At 37.4% G+C, this 13,064-nt stretch overlaps 1 protein-coding gene across 2 annotated transcripts in view; it reads right to left on the bottom strand.

Annotated features, from left to right (window-relative positions):
• Positions 1–12,010, bottom strand: part of SH3RF1 (SH3 domain containing ring finger 1) — a 155,324-nt gene extending 143,314 nt beyond the window's left edge. For both annotated transcript variants that reach the window (XM_075860261.1, XM_075860262.1), the window contains exon 1: positions 11,795–12,010. The gene's annotated coding sequence lies outside the window, so the exon portion shown is untranslated. The remainder of the gene's footprint in view (positions 1–11,794) is intronic.
• Positions 12,011–13,064: the final 1,054 nt, after the last annotated feature.

Here is a 13,064-nt window from a genome sequence, read left to right as displayed (position 1 = left end):
ACGGAACTTCCACCAATGCAAATCTCTAAAATATCTCCCACTAATGACTGTCTGCACTGACTTTTCTCTTCTTAAAGGCCCAGGACGCCAAATTCACCCAGGTTTCCCAGGTACTTATGGTACCCTCTCCCATTGAATTTTTGCTGTGCAATTAGGTTCCTTAGTCTAGCTCACTAGCACTGCTTTCCTGGGATCTCTATTAAATTTACTGTTACTGACCCTGTTTATACTTGACTATCCCTGTCTGCCACCTCCCATTAACTTTTGCCTGTTCACCGTGATGTCCGCCTGCCCCAACCTCTGCCTCTGCTAACCGTTAGTGAACATCTGCCGTTTTCCCTGACCTACACCTTAGCTTCGACCTTGCATCTGTCTGCTGTCATTGTACCTCGCTTGTCTACGTTGGCTCTTGTCAACAGAGACTACTCTGGCGGTACCGACCTGGGGATACTAGCGGTCAAGTCCACATCTCTGTACGGAGGTTAAATGGCGAATACTTAACTACCCTTTAGACTCTGCTCCCCAATTTATCCCTTAGCCAAATCCTTTGGCAGCACTGTGGGTCCACACCATCCTCTGTTAGCTCCGTGTCATAAATCTCTATGGCCCAGTGACAAGAAGTATTTTAAAACTGGAGGTGCTCTTCCATTTTTTGGCTTGCATGGTTCTTGGACATCCATGGATGCAACCATTTTCCCATGTATAATCACATGGATGAAGCATAGTAAAACAGTAACATTAAATTGAAAGCTTCTGTTCTAGTGCCTTTGAATCCAGTTACTAAACAAAAGCTACACATTGACATTTTCCTTAGGGCTCATGCACATGGCGCATTACAGCTACATTTTGTACAGAGTCGTAATAAAGCTGTGATGGAGGTTCCTGAGCCCTCTACTATATCATCGGCTGGCTTCCATTTCATCTGAGAGATGTGGAGGGATTTTTTCTATCAGATTCCGTACGAATCAGTCAGAAACAAAATGTGGCATGCTCCACTGAACTTTGCGTATACAGAAGTATTCTCCCAGAAAGTATTGCTTCTAGGAGAGAATATATCAGTACACAGAGACCAACTGAGCCTGTATGGCAGTGCATGGAGGCTGTATGGCTCCATACTAAAGAGCCGTGCCGGCTCCATGTCAGTATGCTTGAGCCCTTATAGATGATGGTCATGGGACATCCTCATGCTAAAGACACATTTCACCTACATAGACTCGGGATCCTTTTGTGCTGCGTTGTCCCGTCCTTGTCTAGTCACCCTCTTTTTACAAAAGATTTGATCAAGCGCCGCTCTAAATGACTTAACACAATGGCCCACATTTACTAAAGGAGCCCATACACATTAGACTAACGTCAGCCAAACCCACCAATTTATGCGAGACTGGCCAACTATCTAATGTGTATGGGGGTGTGTATGGATTTCAACATGCACTACCCTTTGTTCTCACAGGAGATAAGCTGCTGCCAGAGGTGTCTGCCAGCGGCTTATTCCCCTCTCCCCACATTTACACATGCATACTTGGCCAAGCAGAGCAAGCATATGTATGGGAAAGTCAGGAGGAATAGTTTTTGGCCCAAAGCTATCTAAGGCGTATGGCTACCTTAAACGAGGTAGTTGGAGCACATGCCTCCTAATAAATTTTGCGCATTTTGAACTCTTTGAAAGCCAGAAAACAAAATCGATGCCTGCTTCAAGCAGGCACCAAAATTGTTTTATACCCATATCTGCAAAATTCTTCTATGTTGCCATTCTGTTATTTAGATGAGTACTAAGTAATGGATGCAACTTCATGTTCACATGTCGGATATAGTCATCGATGGATCCAGTCATTGCATCCTACAGAGACGAGTGTGGCTGTCTCCTTGGGTAGCCAAATATGACGCATCTAGAAATCTCACCACAATCCTGATTGAAGACCACATACTATGCCTGCTATCACATTCCACCCACCTCCCCAATGAATACCAACCCCCCAATGATGATGCTCTCAATGTTTACCATAAAAGCTGAACCCCAAAGGCAACTACTGTAGCACTGCTGCCTGCACGGACAACCTACATTGAACAAAGGTGAAACAATATGGTCTAAAACAAGCATCAGTAAGGCTTTATGCAGATGAACGGGTGTAAACTCGGACATGAAAAACGGCGCGACCCGTTTTCACGGATCCCTCATAGACTGGAGTCTATTAAAGGATCCGTGAAAAAGAACAAAAATAGGACTTTTCCTATTTTTTCACAGGCCTTTCACACGGTCCATTAAAACAACGGTCAGGTGAACAGCCCTATTGAAATACATGCAGCCGTGTGATGGCCATGCGGACGATATTTACGTTCGTCTGAATAAGCCCTTAGAACAACGGCTACTACTATAGTAACAAAACAATAAGACCAAGGGAACTTTTCTGAATTATTGGAGCTGTATTAGATGTGTCTTATCATTTCTTTTAGTCTGTTGCTGCGATCATGTAATTGTGACATTTGGTGACCCAGCAAGAATGGTATATGAAGAATAATTCACTGACATTAATATTCTGGACATGGATTTTCAAGAAACAGACAAATAACCCAAAGCGATGGTGCATTTAAAGGACACGGTCTTATTACATTTTTGAATCAAACGTTTTTTATTATTTTTACAAATAATCTTAGTTTAGTACAAAGACATCAATACTATACAATTTTCAACATCAGAATTATCTGATCTGCTCCCCTCCGGTCTTATAAACCAAATTAGCCCCTTGTACTAGACGATAAACATAACAAACCAGGTATGCGCTCCAGCATATCTGAAAAAAGTATAAAGCCTATATGACAGAGCTAGAGATACATCATAGGCCCCATGCACATGATGCAGACGTTGCTGCAAACATTTCTGCAACTGAATACCTGTTCCATTCATCTGAATGGGGGTTTTTCTGATGTGTATGAATTTCTGCAACAAAATCTGCAGCGTGTGCAGGGGCCTAAAGAATGATCTCAGCGCCGTCATAATATGGTCGGGCATATCATATATATTCCGGTGACACACAATGTAATTGTCCAAATGGGAGTAATTCTTTTTGTTAAAAATATATGGCCAATAGGACCAAGACCTCACTACTCACCCCCAAAATCTGTTTCTAAGGCTTCGTTCACATCTACGTCGGGACGCCGTTCGTGGCTTCCGTCTGAGCTTTCTGTCAGGGAAACCCATTAATGGAATCCAAACTGAACCAAACCGAAACCATAGCTTTCCGTGTACATCACCATTGATTTCAATGGTGACGGATCCAGCGCAAAAGGTTTCCGTTTGTCACCGTTGTGTAAGGGTTCCTTTGCTTTGGCGGAATGAATAGCGCAGTCGACTACGGTACGGTATTGATTCCGTCAAAACGGCGGAACCCTTGTACAACGGTGACAAACGGAAACTATTTGCACCGGATCCATCACCATTGAAATCAATGGTGATGCAAATGGAAACCTGTGGTTTCCGTTTGTTTCAGTTTGTAGTCCGTTGATGGGTTCCCCTGACGGAAAGCTCGGACAGAACCTATGGACGGAATCCCGACCCAGATGTGAACGAAGCCTTAAAGTTATTTTACACTGATCAAGATAATATTAAATTATTTACTGTTTTTATCATGAGTGACATAAAATACGCCTGGCAATGCCACAGGTTTAATGTCTCACGTAATTCACTCGTAAATATGAGTATCTGACATACCGCATTAAAATGCAAATGTTCTTTTCTCGTCAAGTAGCAGAGTCTATTTGTACATAAATGACATGTATATAATACTTTGACTAATCCACAGCAATGTCTAGGAAATGAAAGAATCTCACACTAGGAAGAACAGTATCTAGCTGTACAGGATTACAACACGTCAAAGGAAGCGACTCCGTAATTCTACCCACATAATAATAGTGTTCGAATATTTGTGGCTAGGCCTCAGAGCAGGGAAGTCCAACTCTCAGCACATAAGGGCCATGCACTGGTTCAGACATGGGTGCCAAACGACGGGATGGGGGCAGGGCACACAAAGGCTCAATGACTAGATGAATGCATTTTGCTGTCTGTTGCTATGGTAACCAGTGGAAGGAACCAGGATTCCTATTGCCGGTCCTTTTTCCTGTATGGAAGAAAAAGGCTCCACTAACTCCTAATACAAAAATCTGGATAAGAGGAGAAGCGGACAGCTGGATTCACGCACTGCCCAGAGAAGCGGGCACACGTTTACTTATAGATGCCACAGTGAGACTGGCCTGCTGCATAAATGGCAGGAGGGCAGATACTACTTGGCAAACAGCTGGCGGCAGAGAGGGAATTGCTGCAGGGGCTGGTTAAACACTAGCATGTTGCAGCGAGATAAGGCAGTACCTGCCGGGGAAAAATATATCATGCCTGACATCACAACACACCCATAATACTGAATCTTTTACATCCATGCTGGAAAAGTGTTTATGCTGGGACTCTATGGATACAAACATATCAGATCAAGGATGATATAAATGGAAGGCATCGTGCCAGTTCCCTTCCAGAAAAAAAACAAAACGTGTGAGACCCCCTCCAGGGCTTCTTCATAAGTGGGTCATGCCCTCAGTAAACTATAAGGTATTCTGTGTCCAACGTCCATACCCAGATATGATACATCCTGGGGAGATCTTATTATATCCTGCAGGCAAACAGCTGAGAACCCTCATAGGACTGCATACAAGTGCCTGGCACTAAGACATGACTACAAGCCATAACTGATTGTATTTCAGAACTTGGGTAGTAAATAAGTGAGAAAGCCTAATAATAGTCATATCACAGAAATATCTGAGACAGCAGAACAACAACAACCAAGTAGAGTGATGTCACCACCTGTAGTGTAATAAGGAACTACTCGAAAGTACTGAAATCAGTGCCAAGCACTGGCACGCAGAATATGTATGGACAGCAGCAGCCATCCTACTATGTAGAATTCAGGCAGGACAAGAAACTTCTATTTGGAGTGTATGTATGATATACACAGTGCAGTGAATTACGTGTACTACAATGTAATAGCTGTAGTGTATTATAAATATAGCACAGTGTCCTGCAGCGCAATACATACAGCGGATAGTATATACAGTGTAGTATATAATACATGTGCCCTGCAGTTTGATATATACAGGTCAGTATAAAAGATATGTCATTGAGTGTATAATATATAGTGCAGTATAATACAGTATAGCGTGTGGTGTGTACGACATAGTATAACACTGTGTGACATAGTGTATAATATGTAGTGCAGTGTAACACAGTATGGCGTGTGTGTTGTGTGTGTGTGTGTGTGTGTGTGTGTGTGTGTGTGTGTGTGTGTGACAAAGTATAACACTGTGACAGTGTATAATATATAGTGCTGTGTAATACAGTATAGTATGTGTATGACAGTATGACACAGTGTATAATATATAGTGCAGTGTAACAGTATGGTGTGTGTGTGTGTGTGTGTGTGTGTGTGTGTGTGTGTGTGTGTGTGTGTGTGTGTGTGTGTGTGTGTCAAAGTATAACACTATATGACAGTGTATAATATATAGTGCAGTCTAATAGTGTTGTGTATGACATAGTTTGACACTGTATGACAGTCAACAATATATAGTGCAGTGTAGCACAGCATGGTGTGTGTTTTGCACTGTATGACAGTGTATATCATGTATAATGCAGTGTATATTATGTACAGTGTATAATGTATAGTGTCGTGTATAATAGGTACATTGTATAATGTATAGTGCAGTGTATAATATGTACAGTATATAACTTAGAGTGCAGTGTATAATGTATAGTGCATAATATGTATTGTATAATGTATGGTGCAGTGTATATGTAGTGTCTAATGTATAGTGCAGTGTATATGTACAGTGTATAATGTATAGAGCACTGTATAATATGTACAGTGTATAATGTATAGTGCAGTGTATACTATGTACAGTGTATAATGTATAGTGCAGTTTATAATATGTAGTGTCTAATGTATAGTGCAGTGTATATTTACAGTGTATAATGTATAGAGCACTGTATAATATGTACAGTGTATAATGTATAGTGCAGTGTATACTATGTACAGTGTATAATGTATAGTGCAGTTTATAATATGTAGTGTCTAATGTATAGTGCAGTGTATATGTACAGTGTATAATGTATGGAGCAGTGTATAATATGTACAGTGTATAATGTATAGTGCAGTGCATACTATGTACAGTGTATAATGTATAGTGCAGTGTATAATATATAGTGTCTAATGTATAGTGCAGTGTATAATGTATAGTGCAGTGTATACTATGTACAGTGTATAATGTATAGTGCAGTGTATAATATGTAGTGTCTAATGTATAGTGCAGTGTATATGTGTAGTGTATAATGTATAGTGCAGTGTATACTATGAACAGTGTATAATGTAGTGCTGTGTATAATATGTAGTGTCTAGTGCAGTGTATAATGTATAGTGCTGTGTATACTATGTACAGTGTATAATGTATAGTACAGTGCATACTATGTGCATTGTATAATGTATAGTGCAGTGTATACTATGTACAGTGTATAATGTATAGTGCAGTGTATACCATGTACAGTGTATAATGTATAGTGCAGTGTATAATATGTACAGTGTGTAATGTATAGTGCAGTGTATACTATGTACAGTGTCTAATGTATAGTGCAGTCTATACTATGTAGTGTATGATTTATAGTGCAGTGTATACTATTTACATTGTATAATGTATAGTGCAGTGTATAATATGTACAGTGTCTAATGTATAGTGCAGTGTATATGTACATTGTATAATGTATAGTGCCGTGTATAATATGTACAGTGTGTAATGTATAGTGCAGTGTATACTATGTACATTGTATAATGTATAGTGCAGTGTATATGTACAGTGTATAATATGTAGTGTATAATGTAAAATGCAGTGTATAATATGTAGTGTGTAATGTATAGTGCAGTGTATAATAAGTACAGTGTATAATGTATAGTGCAGTGTATACTATGTACAGTGTGTAATGGATAGTGCAGTGTATAATAAGTACAGTGTATAATGTATAGTGCAGTGTATACTATGTATAATGCAGTGTATATGTGTAGTGTATATTATGTACAGTGTATAATGTATAGTGCAGTGTATACTATGTATAATGTGGTGTATACTATGTAATATGTGTAGTGTATATTATGTACAGTGTATAATGTATGGAGCAGTGTATAATATGTGCAGTGTATAATGTATAGTGCAGTGTATAATGTATAGTGCAGTGTATATGTACAGTGTATAATATGTACCGTCTATAATGTATAGTGCAGTGTATAATATAAAGTGTATAATGTATAGTGCAGTGTATAATATGTAGTGTATAATGTATAGTGCAGTGTATATGTGCAGTGTATAATGTATAATGCAGTGTATACAATGTACAGTGTATAATGTATAGTGCAGTGTATGCTATGTAGTGTATAGTGCAATATATAATATGTAGTGTATAATATATAGTGCAGTATATAATATGTATAGTGTATAATGTGTAGTGCAGTGTATAATATGTACAGTGTATAATGTATAGTGCAGAGTATATGTGCAGTGTATAATGTATAGTACAGTGTATATGTGTAGTGTATATGTACATTGTATAATGTATAGTGCAGTGTATAATATGTAGTGTGTAATGTATAGTACAGTGTATATGTGTTGTATATAATATGTATAGTGCAGTGTATAATATGTACAGTGTGTAATGTATAGTGCAGTGTATAATATGTAGTGTGTAATGTATAGTGCAGTGTATAATATGTTGTGTGTAATGTATAGTGCAGTGTATAATATGTAGTGTGTAATGTATAGTGCAGAGAATAACATGTAGTGTAATGTATAGTGCAGTGTATAATATGTAGTGTGTAATGTATAGTGCAGTGTATAATATGTATTGTATAATGTATAGTGCAGTGTATATGTAGTGTGTAATGTATAGTGCAGTGTATAATATGTACCGTGTGTAATGGATAGTGCAGTGTATACTATGTACAGTGTATAATGTATAGTGCAGTTTATAATATGTAGTGTCTAATGTATAGTGCAGTGTATATTTACAGTGTATAATGTATAGAGCACTGTATAATATGTACAGTGTATAATGTATAGTGCAGTGTATACTATGTACAGTGTATAATGTATAGTGCAGTTTATAATATGTAGTGTCTAATGTATAGTGCAGTGTATATGTACAGTGTATAATGTATGGAGCAGTGTATAATATGTACAGTGTATAATGTATAGTGCAGTGCATACTATGTACAGTGTATAATGTATAGTGCAGTGTATAATATATAGTGTCTAATGTATAGTGCAGTGTACAATGTATAGTGCAGTGTATACTATGTACAGTGTATAATGTATAGTGCAGTGTATAATATGTAGTGTCTAATGTATAGTGCAGTGTATATGTGTAGTGTATAATGTATAGTGCAGTGTATACTATGAACAGTGTATAATGTAGTGCTGTGTATAATATGTAGTGTCTAGTGCAGTGTATAATGTATAGTGCTGTGTATACTATGTACAGTGTATAATGTATAGTACAGTGCATACTATGTGCATTGTATAATGTATAGTGCAGTGTATACTATGTACAGTGTATAATGTATAGTGCAGTGTATACCATGTACAGTGTATAATGTATAGTGCAGTGTATAATATGTACAGTGTGTAATGTATAGTGCAGTGTATACTATGTACAGTGTCTAATGTATAGTGCAGTCTATACTATGTAGTGTATGATTTATAGTGCAGTGTATACTATTTACATTGTATAATGTATAGTGCAGTGTATAATATGTACAGTGTCTAATGTATAGTGCAGTGTATATGTACATTGTATAATGTATAGTGCCGTGTATAATATGTACAGTGTGTAATGTATAGTGCAGTGTATACTATGTACATTGTATAATGTATAGTGCAGTGTATATGTACAGTGTATAATATGTAGTGTATAATGTAAAATGCAGTGTATAATATGTAGTGTGTAATGTATAGTGCAGTGTATAATAAGTACAGTGTATAATGTATAGTGCAGTGTATACTATGTACAGTGTGTAATGGATAGTGCAGTGTATAATAAGTACAGTGTATAATGTATAGTGCAGTGTATACTATGTATAATGCAGTGTATATGTGTAGTGTATATTATGTACAGTGTATAATGTATAGTGCAGTGTATACTATGTATAATGTGGTGTATACTATGTAATATGTGTAGTGTATATTATGTACAGTGTATAATGTATGGAGCAGTGTATAATATGTGCAGTGTATAATGTATAGTGCAGTGTATAATGTATAGTGCAGTGTATATGTACAGTGTATAATATGTACCGTCTATAATGTATAGTGCAGTGTATAATATAAAGTGTATAATGTATAGTGCAGTGTATAATATGTAGTGTATAATGTATAGTGCAGTGTATATGTGCAGTGTATAATGTATAATGCAGTGTATACAATGTACAGTGTATAATGTATAGTGCAGTGTATGCTATGTAGTGTATAGTGCAATATATAATATGTAGTGTATAATATATAGTGCAGTATATAATATGTATAGTGTATAATGTGTAGTGCAGTGTATAATATGTACAGTGTATAATGTATAGTGCAGAGTATATGTGCAGTGTATAATGTATAGTACAGTGTATATGTGTAGTGTATATGTACATTGTATAATGTATAGTGCAGTGTATAATATGTAGTGTGTAATGTATAGTACAGTGTATATGTGTTGTATATAATATGTACAGTGTATAATGTATAGTGCAGTGTATAATATGTACAGTGTGTAATGTATAGTGCAGTGTATAATATGTAGTGTGTAATGTATAGTGCAGTGTATAATATGTTGTGTGTAATGTATAGTGCAGTGTATAATATGTAGTGTGTAATGTATAGTGCAGAGAATAACATGTAGTGTAATGTATAGTGCAGTGTATAATATGTAGTGTGTAATGTATAGTGCAGTGTATAATATGTATTGTATAATGTATAGTGCAGTGTATATGTAGTGTGTAATGTATAGTGCAGTGTATAATATGTACCGTGTGTAATGGATAGTGCAGTGTATAATATGTATTGTATAATGTATAGTGCAGTGTATAATATGTAGTGTGTAATGTATAGTGCAGTATATAATATGTATTGTATAATGTATAGTGCAGTGTATATGTAGTGTGTAATGTATAGTGCAGTGTATAATATGTAGTGTGTAATGTATAGTGCAGTGTATAATATGTAGTGTATAATGTATAGTGCAGTGTATAATATGTAGTGTGTAATGTATAGTGCAGTGTATAATATGTAGTGTGTAATGTATAGTGCAGTATATAATATTTAGTGTGTAATGTATAGTGCAGTGTATATGTAGTGTATAATGTATAGTGCAGTGTATAATATGTAGTGTGTAATGTATAGTACAGTGTATAATATGTAGTGTGTAATGTATAGTGCAGTGTATAATATGTATTGTAAAATGCATAATATGTACTGTATAATGTATAGTGCAGTGTATAATATGTAGTGTGTAATGTATAGTGCAGTGTATAATATGTATTGTAAAATGCATAATATGTATTGTATAATGTATAGTGCAGTGTATAATATGTAGTGTGTAATGTATAGTGCAATGTATAATATGTACAGTGTGTAATGTATAGTGTAGTGTATAATATGCAGTGTGTAATGTATAGTGCAGTGTATAATATGTAGTGTGTAATGTATAGTGCAGTGTATAATATGTCGTGTGTAATGTATAGTGCAGTGTATAATATGTAGTGTGTAATGTATAGTGCAGTGTATATGTAGTGTGTAATGTATAGTGCAGTGTATAATGTATGATGCAGTGTATAATATGTAGTGTGTAATGTATAATGCAGTGTATAATAGGTAGTGTGCAATGTATAGTGCAGTGTATAATATGCAGTGTATAATGTATAGTGCAGTGTATAATATGTAGCGTGTAATGTATAGTGCAGTGTATAGGTAGTGTGTACTGTATAGTGCAGTGTATATGTAGTGTGTAATGTATAGTGCAGTGTATAATAGGTAGTGTGCAATGTATAGTGCAGTGTATAATGTATAGTGCAGTGTATAATATGTAGTGTGTAATGTATAGTGCAGTGTATATGTAGTGTGTAATGTATAGTGCAGTGTATAATGTATAGTGTAATGTATAGTGCAGTGTATAATGTATAGTGCAGTGTATAATATGTAGTGTGTAATGTATAGTGCAGTGTATATTGTATAGTGCAGTGTATAATATGTAGTGTGTAATGTATAGTGCAGTGTATATGTAGTGTGTAATGTATAGTGCAGTGTATAATGTATAGTGCAGTGTATAATATGTAGTGTGTAATGTATAGTGCAGTGTATATTGTATAGTGCAGTGTATAATATGTAGTGTGTAATGTATAGTGCAGTGTATATGTAGTGTGTAATGTATAGTGCAGTGTATATGTCGTGTGTATTGTATAGTGCAGTGTATAATATGTAGTGTGTAATGTATAGTGCAGTGTATATGTAGTGTGTAATGTATAGTGCAGTGTATAATGTATAGTGCAGTGTATAGTGCAGTGTATATGTAGTGTCTAATGTATAGTGCAGTGTATAATATGTACAGTGTGTAATAAGAGTGTATACAATATCCAGTGTGAAATCCATGTGTCCTAGACTTGTCGGAAGACTGTGAGGTAACAATCCCACAACTCCACGTCCTGCTCAGTGCAGCCAGGGTACAGGAGACAGCACTGACCTGCACAGGAAGAGTCACCAGTCCGGGACATGGGCACTGCCCTCAGCTTTCCATGCAGATCCCAGGCTGCGGATGAGGGGCAATGCCAGCAAAGTGAGGGGCTCTCCTGTCTCCGGTGCCTTTGTCCCTGCGGCAATGTCTGTAAGCACCGCCGGTCTATGTGCATGTGAACGGGTCCCACTCTCCCACAGACTGTGCACCACCTCCTCCTCCTCCTCCTGCCATCCGCCAGCAGGCACGTCACAGCCCGGGGAGGGAGACGGGAGGAGGGGACACGCAGGGTGGGGAAGTGATTGGCAGGACTGAGATGAATGTGAGGGGAGAAGTGGGGGATCGTTCATTCATAGATACCAGGCAGAAACAAGCAGCGGCGCAATGATTGACGCTGAGCTTTTTTTCTTTCTTTTTTTTTTAATGTCCTATGCGACAGAAAAGCTTGATCCACACATGTAGGTTTGGTGGCAGTTTTTGATGCAGTTACGTATTTGTGCCAAAGCCAAGAGTGGATCCAAAAAGAAAGAAAAGTATAATGAAAGAAAAGTATCAATGAAAGAAAGAAAAGTATAAGGGCTCGTCCACACGCTGTGGAATTGCCGCATTTTTTCCGGACGGAATTTTGGACGGAAAAAACGCAGCAGAATACAGTAGCAGAATAGTGGATGAGATTTAACAAACCTCATCCACACGCTGCGTAAAAATTCTGAATAGAAATTGACCTGCGGTGCATTTTTTTCAGACCGCAGCATGTCAATTCCTCCTGCGGAAAGTGTCCAGAATTGCTGCGTTTTCCAGAGGAGATGTCTCCATCTACCTCCAAAACGCAGAAAAATACGCACCATTTTCTGACACAAAAAACGCAGGGAATGGTGTGTTTTTGCCGCAGAGAAATTTTCTGCAGCAATTCCGTTGTGTGTGGACATACTCTAAACGAAAGAATTTGGATTCACTTCTGACTTTGGCGCAAAAACTGCATCAAAAACTGCCTCGAAAGCCGCATGTGAGATTCCAGTCTAAGGCCGGCTTCCCATGTAGAGTAAACGCTGCAGAAATTCCGCAATGGGATTCTGTACGGAAATTTCACACCATTTACAGTAGCAGCAAAGTGGATGAGATTTTGAGAATCTCATGCCCACCCTGCGGAAAAAAACGGTGAAAATGTTCTTAAATTGGAACTCATCTTATATATATTTTCGAAAATTAGTTTGAAGCCCGATTTTTCATTGGTTTAAAATCAGGGAATAGGCTCCGCCCCCTATTGATGACGTGGCAG

This window comes from Rhinoderma darwinii, chromosome 1, assembly GCF_050947455.1.
Source record: "Rhinoderma darwinii isolate aRhiDar2 chromosome 1, aRhiDar2.hap1, whole genome shotgun sequence".
Classification (NCBI taxonomy): domain Eukaryota; kingdom Metazoa; phylum Chordata; class Amphibia; order Anura; family Rhinodermatidae; genus Rhinoderma; species Rhinoderma darwinii.
The sequence above is the reverse complement of the archived record's forward strand: the minus strand, read 5'-3'. Positions and strand labels throughout refer to the sequence as shown.